The sequence below is a fragment of the Gossypium hirsutum genome, chromosome A13 (genome assembly GCF_007990345.1).
Source record: "Gossypium hirsutum isolate 1008001.06 chromosome A13, Gossypium_hirsutum_v2.1, whole genome shotgun sequence".
NCBI classification, from domain to species: Eukaryota; Viridiplantae; Streptophyta; class Magnoliopsida; order Malvales; family Malvaceae; genus Gossypium; species Gossypium hirsutum.
Window position 1 is genome coordinate 42,998,321 of NC_053436.1, and position 13,918 is coordinate 43,012,238.

Here is a 13,918-nt window from a genome sequence, read left to right on the forward strand (position 1 = left end):
AAAAATGGCTTGGAAATGACCTATTTTTCATCCATACAGCCTAAGATATGGGCGTATGTCTCAGCTATGTATCCCCTGTAGTTTTTTTTAAAGGTTGCATTTCGAGGATTAAATGGCATGGTACACTGGCGTGTGGCTTGGCCTTGTGAACCAAGTCAAAGAGTTACACGAGCACAGACATGGGTTGGAACACGACCGTCTGTCCCTACTTCGAATGCCCGCACGGCCTGAGACACAAGCATGTGTCTTAGCTGGTGTAAGCCACACGGCTGTGTGACCCCTGCAGTTTGAAAATTTTCTTCTTTTCCCAAAAAATTCTATATGTTTTTGATTTAGTCCCGGTTTGTTTCTAATGTGTTTTTTAAGGTCTCGAAGGCTCGTATAAAGGACAATATGTATGTTACTGAAGGAATTTGCTATGATTGATGTTGTGAAGTAAATTATTTATATATTTGATAGTTTTGAAATGTAAACTCTGGTAATGCTCCATAACCCTATTCAGGCAACGAATACGTGTCATGGGTGTTACACAACCCGAGTGTTAACACTGCTAATTTTCTTAATTTTATTTCATGCTATTTTTAAAATTAATTAATTTTTCTAAAAAATTATTTTTGACCCACACGGCCTGGACACACGGGCGTGTCCCAGGCCATGTGTATTATAATGGGTTCGACAGTGAGTTACAGGGCCTAGACACACGAATGTGTCCTTGGCCGTGTAGATCTAGGGACTTAATATTTCCTAAATTCAACTATTACACGGCCTAAAATAGTCCACACGGGTGTGTCCTAGCCGTGTGAGCCCTAGAGCTAATTTTTTCGATTTTATTTTAAGTCAGTGAGTTACACGGGAAATAGACACGACCATGTGCGAGACACGGCTAAGCCACATGGGTGTGTGGGCTCTCACACAGGCGTGGGATAAGCATATGAGATTGCACACAATAGTATGACACGTCTATGTGGCACATACGACCTCGACACACGGGCGTGTACAAGGCAGTGTAAAGGCTGGGTTGGTATGTTTAAAAGCACACAGACTGGGGAGAACTACACGGCCGTGTGGCCCAACACGGGCCGTTACACGACCATGTCACCCTTAAAAAACCCTAACCCCCATTTTCTTTTCCTTTGTTTTGTCTTCTTCCCCCAACTTCCCAACATACCCTAGCTGCCGTCGATTCCTTACCCTCCACATTTTGGCCACTGTCATCATTTGTCCCACCTTCTGCCTCATCAATCCCATGATCCCTTCTCCTTCTCTTTTTCTCCCCATCGTTGTGCCTCCCTTCCAACCTCACGCCCCCTAATTGAGCTTTACCTTCTTATACTCCGCACCACAGCTGCTTCCCCCTCCGACCGCGTGAACCTCCGGTCAACATCACAGCCCCCTCACCTCGTCACCTCTTTCACCAAGCGAGCCACGTTCCTCACTGACCCCAATCCCTTCCCCCTCTCGCTTCGACATGCACCTACACCTCACCCACACACACGCACCTCCCACCACCCTCAACAGCCCCGTTCCACCACCGTTTCCCCCAACCTCGTAGCACTCCACTATGCGCCGACCGATATTTTCATCACAACCAGTAGCTTCGGTCACCATCCACTATTTTTCTATTTTATTATTTATTTATTTGTTTATTACTTAATATTATTATTTTTAGTTATATTATTTTACTTTTTTAGTTGTAATTGTTTCTTGTCATTACTATCTTTATTATTACTTCATTTTTCTTATTATTCTTACCTTTCTTATCGTTAGTTTACTTTAATTATTTGTTTACTGTTTTTATTTTTACTGTTCTTAGTACATGCCTTATGTTTTTATATTTTTTTATTCTTCTCCTTATTATATATATTTTATTTTTTTATTTTTTATTATTCTTACTAGTTTTTCATTATTTTTATTGTTTTTAGTTTTTCATTTCATTTCTTCTTATTATTTTTCTTCATTATTATTTCTTAGTAGTTTGCATGTTTAGTATATTTAGTACCTAATTTATGAATGATTGATATTCGTCAATATTGTCTTAGGCGTCGATTTTTTATTTAGGTTGTTTCGATTTTGTTGCCCGTCATAGGATGATTCTTAGTGTCATAGTTTTCGTTACACGATTGTTTTGTCGGCCTCTCTATTTTTTTATTTGGTATTGCTTATGTAATTTTTCTGATAGTGAATTCTTTTATTTTTGAGGTACACCAATGAGAACACTCGCAACAAGTCCAAGGTTGTTGTCCTCAGATCCTTCCATCGAAGCCCGCCACCCCTATATTCGATTTTCAGCAAGTCCCCAGAAGGACTTATATCAGCTACTTCGACTGTGACCACTAGGTTTAGGTCACTGTATTGATTGGGCTACTTTGCAATAGGTCTAATTAGCTGATCATGTGCGCGTGATTTGAGCACACTCGGGGCAACCTCGAATGCAAACCAAGATCTATTCGAGCTTCCAAAAGGCCCCATGACTCGAGCTCGAACCAAGCAAATTCAAGACGCTTTATCAGCCTTGGTGTTGCGCATTTGGGATGACAACAAGGTCCATGACGTTGGAGGAGCTAAGGACAATGCCTTGAAGACTCCATACACCCTTTTGCAATCTGATTTTAGCTCCTCTCCAGCTCCCCATGCGCCATTCAAATCCAATCAGCTCAATTGAGCTCAATTTAGCTCACTTGAGCTCGAATTTAGCTCATTTCAGCTCATTTCTTCTTCATTTTAATAAACGAAGTTTCGATTTTGTTTTTAACTAAGTTTGCTACAGCTCATGCCAAATTCCCTAGCTCAACTTAGCTCACTAAGTGCTTTTGACTATTTGAGTTAGCCGAATTTAATAGTTGACTTATAATTAATATGTCTGAATTTAGTTATTGTCATTAAGTTTTTTAGTTAATATTCTCAATTATGATTATATGAATAATTATTTTATTTAATTATGTTATTTAATTATGTAGGTTAGCCGAATATGGAGGTTCATTCATGACAAGGTGAATGTTCATTGAACGGGAAGATATATGCATGTTTCGGTTTAATGTTTGGAAGCCTTACATTCATGTACATGGAGGGTTAATGAATATTGAAAGATACATCTTCTTTGGACGGCACACATGCATGAATGGAGTACAATTAATGCAAGTGCATGTACGGCCAGGTTCAAGCCTCCTTCCAAGTTCCATGTACAGCCGATGCATGTGGGAGGACCCTTGGAGTTTTCTAAGCACCTATTTGGCCAAGAGACACCTCTTGAAAGTTTCATGCACACCTTGGCTGAACCTAGACAACCCGTTGAGCTCCCAATGGTGCACATTCATTCAAGTGATTAAAGCTCATACATGAAGCTGTCCAAACACATCCCCATCAGCCGAATCAAGACTAGTTACTTAATGTTTTCATTCTAGAACATTCTAGTTAATTCATGACCTAATTTGCTTAGTCTTTAAGCTAGCTAGTTTGTCCATTCGGTTACTACATGATTGCCTATAAATAGTTTGTTGATTTCATTGTAAAAGGACTTTTGCCAAATTTTTTAATGAACATTGTTCTTGTGAGGTTACTTCCTCTCATATCTCGTACAAGTTTCGAAGACTTATCTAGTTTGTGCTAGTGGCGTCTACCGATCTTGTTTGAACTTATCACCAGCTTTGGTGTGGCGTTCACCTATCCATCTATCCATATTTTTCACCTTAACCATATAGGAATCGGGGTGACACTTTTTAATGTTGAATCATTCCTGACGTTGAGTTCGTTTTCCATTCCCATTTCAAATTTCTTTCTTGTTAACCAAACCGAGCCTTCTATCCTTCATCCATCTTTGCTACCTTTAGCTGAACCTATTGCTAATTCTACACTTCTCGAAACCTTTCACTTATCCTATTCTATTTTTTTACTTTTATTACTAAAAATTCGAGGCATCAACAACTCTCTCGATTACGATCGGGCAACTAAGTGAATTCGACTCAACTACCCGGGCCGGATCACATCAGCACGCCTTTATTGCCACAACCTCGTGGGACTAGTTTTTTTTATCATCGAGCCTACATACACAGAGCTAACTTTAAATTTCTGCTCTACATTTACTCTCTAGCATGTGATGATGACTCATGACAAGCCAAGCATCATTACCTTCAGACTCGGTGGCCAGGCGCGACATATGAGTTTCCTTGAGTTCGGCGTTGCTTTAGGACTGTACACTGATGAGTTTATGAGTACTGGGAACTTTTTACACCTACATTGGCACATCCACTACTCTCCATCTCGTTATTGGGTTAATCTTACGGCAAGCACGGCACTTTATAACGCGAGTCGCTCGAAGGTGACTTCTCTCCCTCCAGCTTTACAGTATATTCTTGCCCTTTTAGCTCACACATTGACCTGTAAGAGGGAGAGCACTGGAACCGTCAGTACTATAGATGCCTATTTTTTATGGAGCATGGTCACAGGACATATTTTTTATTTAGTGTACTTCATTGCCCTTACCTTTTGCCATCAAATAGACCGCAACAGGAAGGGCCGTATCTGTTTAGGCCCTTATGTGACTCGACTTGCTTGACGCTTTGGTCTTCTCAACACACTAGGCAGTCCTCTACACTTACACTCGCCAGCCAAATGTCCCCACAAGGAATATTGAGCATGACCCATATGAGGATGATCGAGTGGCTTCATGGAGTGGATCCTCTTCAGTACTGATTATCTCGTTCTAACCTTCAAGATGAGCCCGAGGACTTCACTGATGATGTCTCTTTTTATCACGAGGACCCACTTCATCCCCCACCTTCGAGTCACCGTTCGATTTCTTCTGCTGCTACTTTAGAGGACCTCTCCAAGCAATTCACTTACTTCGAGCAGCATCACTTTCAGAGGCTCGATAATATTGACGCGAAACTATAGCAGAATCTGTCAGTACCTCTATATCTCCTCTTCGGCATCGACAACTCACCCTACTAATGCCTTCGACGATGAGGATCATTAATTTTATTTTTTTCTTTATTTTATTTTATTTATGTTTATGTTTATTTTTATTTTTATTTTTAGTTGTTTTGTTTTATTTTTATTTTCTTATACTTCTTTTAATTATTATATTTTGAATTATATTTTTATTGTTGTTTCTACTAGAGTTATAACCCCTCAATTTTCTTCACTATTTGTGTTTATGTTCGTATTAGTTTGCTCGAAATCATGCACTACATCTAGATTTGTCTACAATTTTGCTTTTCACCATTCTGGTAATTTCATCCAATATTCAGGGCAGTTATATTTTTCTCCCTCTCTTATGATATTCTGTTTATACTGTAATTATATATATATTTGTACATTAAGGACAATGTACATCTTAAGTGTGGGGAGGTTATTTATATTATTATTAGAAAATTATTGGATTATGTCTTGTTTTTAAGTAATTTTCTCATACTTCCATTAGAATGAATTTTTGTCGATTTGGAATTTTTGTTGATGTGTTTTAGATTAATTTGTTGATAATTATGTACTGGTTGATTTAAACTTTAAGACTTGAGAGAATCAAGCATGATAAGTTATTTTTTAGAAATTAAAATTTTTAGGTTGTTTCCCTAAATTGAAGTATTATCTTGAAGTTTGAGATTTGCAAGATTGACATCAAAAACCATGATTTTTTGTGAGATTTTGAGCCTTTAGAGCATACATTTTTCTTGCTCATTTTATTATTGGTTATGAGTGTGTCAACTTGATTTGTTATTTTAAAACTTGCTTCGATTATGCATGTCGAGACCACATATTTGACATGATTCACTAAGATGATAAAGGCACTTAGGTTTTAACCCACTTATCCTATAAAAAGCCTACCTTTTTAATTAACCCTTAGTGAACCCCATTGAGCCTAACACACCATTTCTTAATTTACCCATTAATGTTAACCCATAACTCATTTTTATTGTTGAGAATTTTTCCCGTTTTATTAACATACTTTTTGTCGAGATTTGATTTGGTTAGTTGCTTAACTATGCTCTTTTGTTTGATTTGCTGAATTATTTCTGATTGTTTTAGATAAAAAAAAGAGAAAAAATATTGATTATTATTTAGTCCTATGATTAAGCTTGAACAGTTAAATTCATATTTTGAGAAGAAGCTCATTTTCTTATTCTTGAATAGTTCTTGATTTATGCACTTGTTTTTAATTCAGCATTTGTTATTTTTCTATTTTGGTAATCTATGAATTTGGTCTCAATTTTAACCATCTTTTTCAGCCTTTCTCTACATCCTTAACCTAAGCTCTATTACAACCTATTAAAGACCTTTTGATTTGTGTATCATCTGATTTTATAGTGGTGGAGATTTGACTTTCATGCAAGCCTATGGTAATGACATTTCTTGTTTGACTATTGAGTGCTTATTCGTGAACCTTAAACACTTTGAGTGATTTGAGTGAATCTTTAGTGAGGGTGTCGATTCTTGTAGATTTTGAATTAAAGGTAACTACTTAAATAAGGGGAGACACCTATGTTTCTGTATTTAAAAATGTTAGCTTGGATTGTTTTAGAATTTAATGCTCTTTTGGTTGAATTGTCAATGCATGATTATTTTTGAATTATTTTGAGACATTATTTATGGAAATTACAAGTTGAGAAAATTAATTTTAATGTGAGTTGAGGATTTTGCTTAAGAACAAGCAAACGCTTAAGTGTGGGGATATTTGATAAGCTATAAAAGTAACATATTTTAATCCCATTCTTAATGCGTTTTTGGATGATTAATTATGCAAATTAGTGAATTTGATACTCCTAATCCTTTAAATTCATGTTTCTATACTTAGAAAAGCATTTGGGAGAAAAAGGAGCAAAAACGAGCCAAAATAAAAAAAATAGAGCTGTTTTCAGGATCCACGCGGCCTGGGCATTTCCACACAGGCTCAAAATATTTAACAATTTCACAAATTAGTCCCCAGGTTAGCTAGATTAAGTTACAATGATCTCAAAAATATAAAAATTACAAGAAATAGACTCAAAATAAACTTACATGCAAGGGGGAATCCATGGCAGAACCTTCAAGCTTTTTAGCTATGGTGTTTCGGTTTCCAATTGTTGAAGAAGATGGTCAAAAAAAGTTCTTTATTCCTTTTCTTTTTCTTATTATTATTTTAGCTTAAATTTTAACATATAAAAAAATTTATAATTTAGTGCTTTAACCGTCCACCAACATCACAATATGGTCTAGTTATCATATAAGCCTTCCATCATTCACTAATTAAGCCATTTAACTAATAATATTCAATAGCGATTAAGTTTTACATCTTTTACGATTTAGTCTTTTTTTTAATTAACTATTTAAACATTAAAATTTCTGGACCAAACTTTAATACACCTAAATTACCACTTCGTAAATATTTAATAAAAATATTTATGGGTTCGGTTTATAGAAACGAGGTCCTGATATCTCATTTTCTAAAACCACTTGACTTTAGGGACATACCACTTGAACCTAACTATTCGTTCAATTAACAAAAATCATTAAATCAACTTTCAACATATTTCTATATTTTACTCGTAAATATTAGATAATAATATTTATGGACTCACATGTCAAATTTGTGGCCATGAAACCACCGTTTTCGACACCACTGGAAAATGGGCTATTACAACATCTAAGTATATTTTTAACCTTGGCTTAGGTGCAATTTGTTGGAGTTCCAAGAAGCAACAAATTGTGACTCAGTCAACTACACAAACAAAATATATTGTTGCTACTGCTACTACAAACCAAGCAATTTGGTTGAGAAATTTACTTTTTGATCTCTATTTTGAGCAAGAAAGTGCCATTGTTCTTTTGTGTGACAATAAGTGAGCTATTGTCATTGCTGAAAATCCAGTTCAACATAGTAGAACAAAACACATCAATGTGAAGTTTCATACTATTCGTGAGGTTGAGAAAATTTGCTGATCAAGATGGAATTTTGTTATTCTGATATGCAGGTTGTTGATCTGATGACAAAGTCTCTTTCAAGGAATAGAAATTATTTTCTCAAGTGTGACCTTGGTATGTCCAATATTAACCTCAAGGTGGAGTGTTGATGTATTTTGAGTTTGGTATTGAAAATCATATATAGTTTTGTGTGCTAGTTGTTTTAGGCCTTTAGTAGTAATTACTAGCTATTTTAACTTTAGTTTTTATGTTGTAATTTTCTTTTACAATATATTTTACGTTCTTTTTTAACTCTAGTGTTAGACAACCATATCATTTAGGTTAGTTTGTATTTAAAAAACTTGTTTTTTTATTTATAAAAAGGTTGTGTGTGAAGTGAAGCGGTAACCTTCTCCATTAATTTCTAAATTTGTTTTTGTTTTCTCTTTTTCTCTTCCTCTATTTGTAATGAAAATTACACCAACAAAATAAATAAAAATTCAATTATATATATATCTCGAAATGGTTTACTTTTTTGTACTTTTTAATTATATCTTTGACAATTTTTGCTGCATTTGATTAGTCCGAGAACAATTATTTGGGGGCATAATGTTTGTCATAATCTTTCATCCTTTGGATTAGGCTACAGTTCTAACCTCATTATAAAAATAAACAAGGCAGATATTGCAACTACTTGAGGGTTGAAAATATTTTGATTTTCAAGGCGATATATGACTTTGAAAGAAAAGAAAGAAATCAACTAAAAGAAAATATTTCTTTGTCTAATTTATGGATATCTAAATTCTAGATTCTATAATTTCAGAGGATTAGCAATAATACTATAAATTACAAGGTTGGTTCATGCTTTAATTCAGTCAATTATCGTTTAAAAAATGAGGCTTAAAGAACTCCATGTGTTGGTCCAATGGCCAGAGTATTCACGGCCCCAAGTGTGGTTTGGGTTCGTGTCGCATAAATCAAGTTGTTATTAGGGCTATGACCAAGTTCTTAAGGTCTTGCTTCCATGTTAAATGCATCATACAACGCCAACTCTTATTCACCAAAATCAATCAATTGGTTTTTTTATTGATGGTCAATAATTGGTTTCTATCTATTAGTTCAAAGTGGTGAGGTTCGTGCATGATAACCTTAGTAGTCAGTTGAGAAATATTGCCTAATAGATATCAAACCACATCTTGAATTCAATTCTAGGCTACCAAAGTCACACCAAGAGTTCATTACTAGAACCTTCTCAATCGGAAACTCCACTTGTTTTTTTATCAACTATTCGTGCCTTTTTTTTTATCAGCAAGCATGTAGGGCTTGACAATACGGACTAGTAGTTGCTAGTGGAGATGACTAATTTGATATTTTGCTGGTCTCCACTTTATTGCATTTCCCCATATGACCTGCTAAGTAAAGCAATCATCTTCTGGCCTTGATTCAATGATATTAGTATTTCAAAATGGGCCACTATTGTCTATTTCATTGAATGGCGAGCCCTAATGCACTAAATTTGTCAAAATGGTATGATTTTTTGGGATGCAAGGCCATGTGATTCCCCCAATACATGTCTCTAAACCATTCTCTCTTTATCACTCAATTAGCTTGAGACTGCTGACGTCCCTACACCATTTGCTCTTTATAGATATAGATTCTAATGTATAGCTTAACCCCGTGCCAAGGCCATTCCTAACAGGTTCTCTAAGTTACAATTACATACTCACATATCCTCATCTTAACAATCTCACAAAAATCCATGGGTTTCCCCTTGCCAAGAATTGCTAGTGCTAAGCTGTGACAGCCCAAAATTGACCCTAGTCGGGAAGTGGTTTCGGGACCACAAAACCGAGTCTTATAAATAATTAAAGATTATATTCTGTGTTTATGATGTGCGTAAATGCTTGTGTGATAGTTCCATACTTTAATTTGGTCAGTGTATGTGGAATTTATTAGTAGGGACTTATGTGAGACAATTTAGAAATATGCTAGGCAAGTGTTCAAGTGGCCCATTAATATATGTGGGAAAGTGTTTGTCCTTGCATGTCAAATTAGCCAAATTAAAGCATAGTGGCTGGCCATGCTATGGGTGGAAACATGTCACCAACATGTTATGCTAGTGATGTATGCTAAGAAAAATAAAATAATGAGCATGGTGATTAAATAATGAAAGGAAGGGTGATGAAAAAAAAATAACATGGTCTCATCCATACCCCCTTGTTGCCGTGAATTGAAGAAAGAAAACAAAAAAAAAGTGTTCATTCTTGAACATCCTTGGCCGAATAGAGGAAAGAAAGGAAGGGGAAAAGCTTGAGAAAATCGGCTATGGTGGTTTGCTAGACTAAGGTATGTTTGATATTATTCTTTGAGATTCATGTATATTTTAAGTTGTGAGTGAAAATCTACCTAGCCATGGTTCAAATTTTGTTAATTGATGGAGATGATATTCGGCCATGAATGTTACATTCTTGGTTGGTATTTTGATGTCTTTGGTGATGAGGTATGAAGATGGTTGATTTTGAGTGTTTAATAAAAAGGATGCATGAATTATTGTTAAATAGTGGTCGAATGTAGCATGATTAAAGATGTGAATAAATTGAAGTTAAGGAGGTTGTCAATGAAAAATATGAGTTGGATGAGGCTTAAAGAATAAAAATCTAGGTGACTAGAGGTCAAGGACATTCGGTCATAGGCTTGTGTGCTAGCGAAATCGGCCAAGTGTTTATGTGGTGGAAATTAAGTGTTAAATGGAATGAAAATGATATTATATGGGGGTATGTATATTCGGCCATATGAGTAAGTATATAGATGATGTTAAATTTGATTATGTATAATGGGCATTAAGATGTGGAACATAAGAAATGTAGTCATATGTGGAATTACATGATGTTATAGTTGACATTGTACACACATACATCCATTCGGCCATCAACATGAGTAATTAGTGAGGATGGTTGCCGAATATACAAACATACATAAGCATGTGTAATTGAATTATGAATGTTTAACAAGATGGTTAAACTAGTGAATTATTGATTAAGCTCAAGGAGCTAAAGGAGGAGAATCAAGCAAAGGCAAAGAAAAGATCACTGAGTAGCCGAGTTGGAACCGTCTTACCCAACACAAGGTAAGTCATCAAGCATGTAGTTGGTATTATTTCAAATGGTCATAATGTTTATGTATTGATGCTGAATGGAATGAATAAATATACATATATATATGCATGTACGTATGTGATGATGAAATTGTTGAATGAAAAGAAAAGAGGTAAGATGTACTGAGTTGTTGATCTCGGCACTAAACGTGCGGGTATGACCATTTATGACCATGAGATTAGCGCTAAGTGCGCGGGATTAAATTGTACAGCACTAAGTGTGCGATTTGACTATGTTGCACTAAGTGTGCGAAATGAATATGATGCACTAAGTGTGCGAATTGACCATGCGGCACTAAGTGCGCGAGATTAATTATGTAGCACTAAGTGTGCGATTTGATTACGTAGCACTAAGTGTGCGAGTTGACTATATAGCACTGAGTGTGCGGGCTCAATATACATTCGTGAATCATTATGGACACTATGTGTGCGACACTATTGAGTCGATCGCGGACAGCGGATCGGGTAAGTGTCTTGAGTACATGGCTAATAGGTGCTATGCTTATACTTGGTGTTGAGCTCGGTAAGTTTGAACCTATGTGACAAATATATTTGAAGTCACGTACATAAAATTTATCGTAGGATGGGTGAAAGGCCGTTTAGTCGTTTGATTGTAACGAAAATAAATTGATTTATGAAAATGCTTCAATGTCCTATTGATGAGTATATGGAATGTGAATGCATGAATTGATATGAAACTGAATCGATAGGTTGGAGGAACTATGGTATGGTTCGGTATGGATGGAGTAAATTGTCTCGTTCCACTTTGTTTCCTCTTGTGATAATGTTATTGATGGATGGTAGTGCATTGCTTATGACTTACTGAGTTATAAACTCACTCGGTGTTTCCTTGTCACCCATTATAGGTTGCTTGGACTCATCTATTTTTGCGGGGTCAGGCCGTCATCGAAGTCATCACACCGGATAGCAAGTTTTGGTACTTTCTTCTTAGTTGGCTTAGAAGAACATTTTGGCATGTATAAGCTATTACGTTGTGTTTGAACTTTGGCATGTAAACTTTAAGCCATGCGAAAATGGCACGAATGTTCGATTGAGTTGGATCAAGGGTAGGCATGAAATGGACCTAGTTACTTTCGTAACAGATGCTGGCAGCAGCAGTGTCATGAGATTGAAAAATCACTAAAATAGTAGGAGTGGAATTAATTGATGAATAAATTATGTAATCGAAGCTCGATGAGTCTGTTTTCATGAGGAAGTAACGAAAAGATCATATGGGCAGTATATTAAGAGATAATCAGACTTTTGTGGGACAGGGCCAGAACGGTTTCTGGATTCCCTTGTCCGACTTTGGAAATTCATTATAAATTAACCAGAGATAATTAGGGGTCGTACCATATATGTATAGATTCCTATCTGAGTCTAGTTTTCATAGAAACAAACGGCATCAGTATTGAAGCCCCGTGCAGGGAGATATCCAAGTCGTAATGGGCAAAGGTCAGTGTAGTCGACCCCTGCAACATGGGAGACTTTGACTAATAAAATGTACTAATTGGACCGACCAAAAATTCTAGAAAAAAATACATAGATGGGCACATGAGTCTAGTTTCTGGGAAAAATTACGAAACTGATTTTCGAGTTACAAAACTCAAGATATGATTTTTGAAACGACTAGTACACAGATTGGGCAGTGTCTGGAAAATAAATTTTATAAGGGGTTAAAGTCAGTTAACACCTCGTGTTCGACTCCGGTGTCGGTTTCGGGTTCGGGGTGTTACATTTGATTGGTATCAGAGCTATGGTTTAGTCGGTTCTAGGACTACCATAGCACGTATGAGTCTAGCTATACCTGCCTTAATGTTAATGTTTAAAAGGGTGATGACTTCTGACGGTTGAAATGTTTTTGTTTTGATTAGTAAATGGACCCCGGTGAAGAAAGAACCCTAGCGGATGACGTTGAGAGTGTGGCGGCTGCTCCTGCACAAGGGACGCCGCCTGTTGAACCTCAGTCATCTGCGAATAATCAAGGTGAGGGGGCTAAACAAGCCTTCTTTACCATGATGAATGAGTGGGTCGCGCAATATGCCCGAACCAACCCGGCTGTCCAACAATTCCCAAATTTGAATAATCCACCCCAAGAGCCTGTAATGCCATCAGTCGCTGATCCTGTGAGGCTGAGTAAGCCACCTGTAGACTTGATTAGGAAGCGTGGGGCCGAGGAGTTCAAGGCCATAGTAACTGATGATGCCGAAAGGGCCGAGTTCTGGCTTGATAACACCATTCGGGTGTTCGATGAATTGTCATGCACACCTGACGAATGTCTAAAATGTGTTGTATCTTTGTTGCGAGACTCAGCCTACTATTGGTGGAGGACCTTGATTTCCATAGTCCCGAACGAGCGAGTAACTTGGGACTTCTTTCAAACGGAATTCCGAAAGAAATTTATTAGCCAACGGTTCATTGATCAGAAGCGTAAGGAGTTCTTGGAACTCAAGCAAGGCCGTATGACTGTATCTGAATACGAACATGAATTCGTAAGACTCAGTAGGTATGCCCGGGAGTGTGTAGCTGATGGGGTTGCTATGTGCAAAAGATTCGAGGAAGGATTGAATGAAGATTTAAAGCTACTAATGGGTATTTTGGAAATAAAAGAATTCGTAACACTAGTCGAACGAGCCTGCAAGGCGGAAGAACTTGGAAAGGAGAAGAGGAAGGCTGAATTTGAAGCTAGAGATTATCATAAAAGATCGACGGGTAAAGCTCCGTTCTCAGCTGTAAAGAAGTTCAGGGAGGACATTAATAAGTCGAGGGCGACTGCGGGAATTTCCATCAGGGCAAGACCATCGATGGGCTCCCGAGCTACTTCGGTAGCTAGTGTGGGCAATAATCGTCACGAGAAACCTGAATGTCCCCAATGTGGAAGACGACACCTAG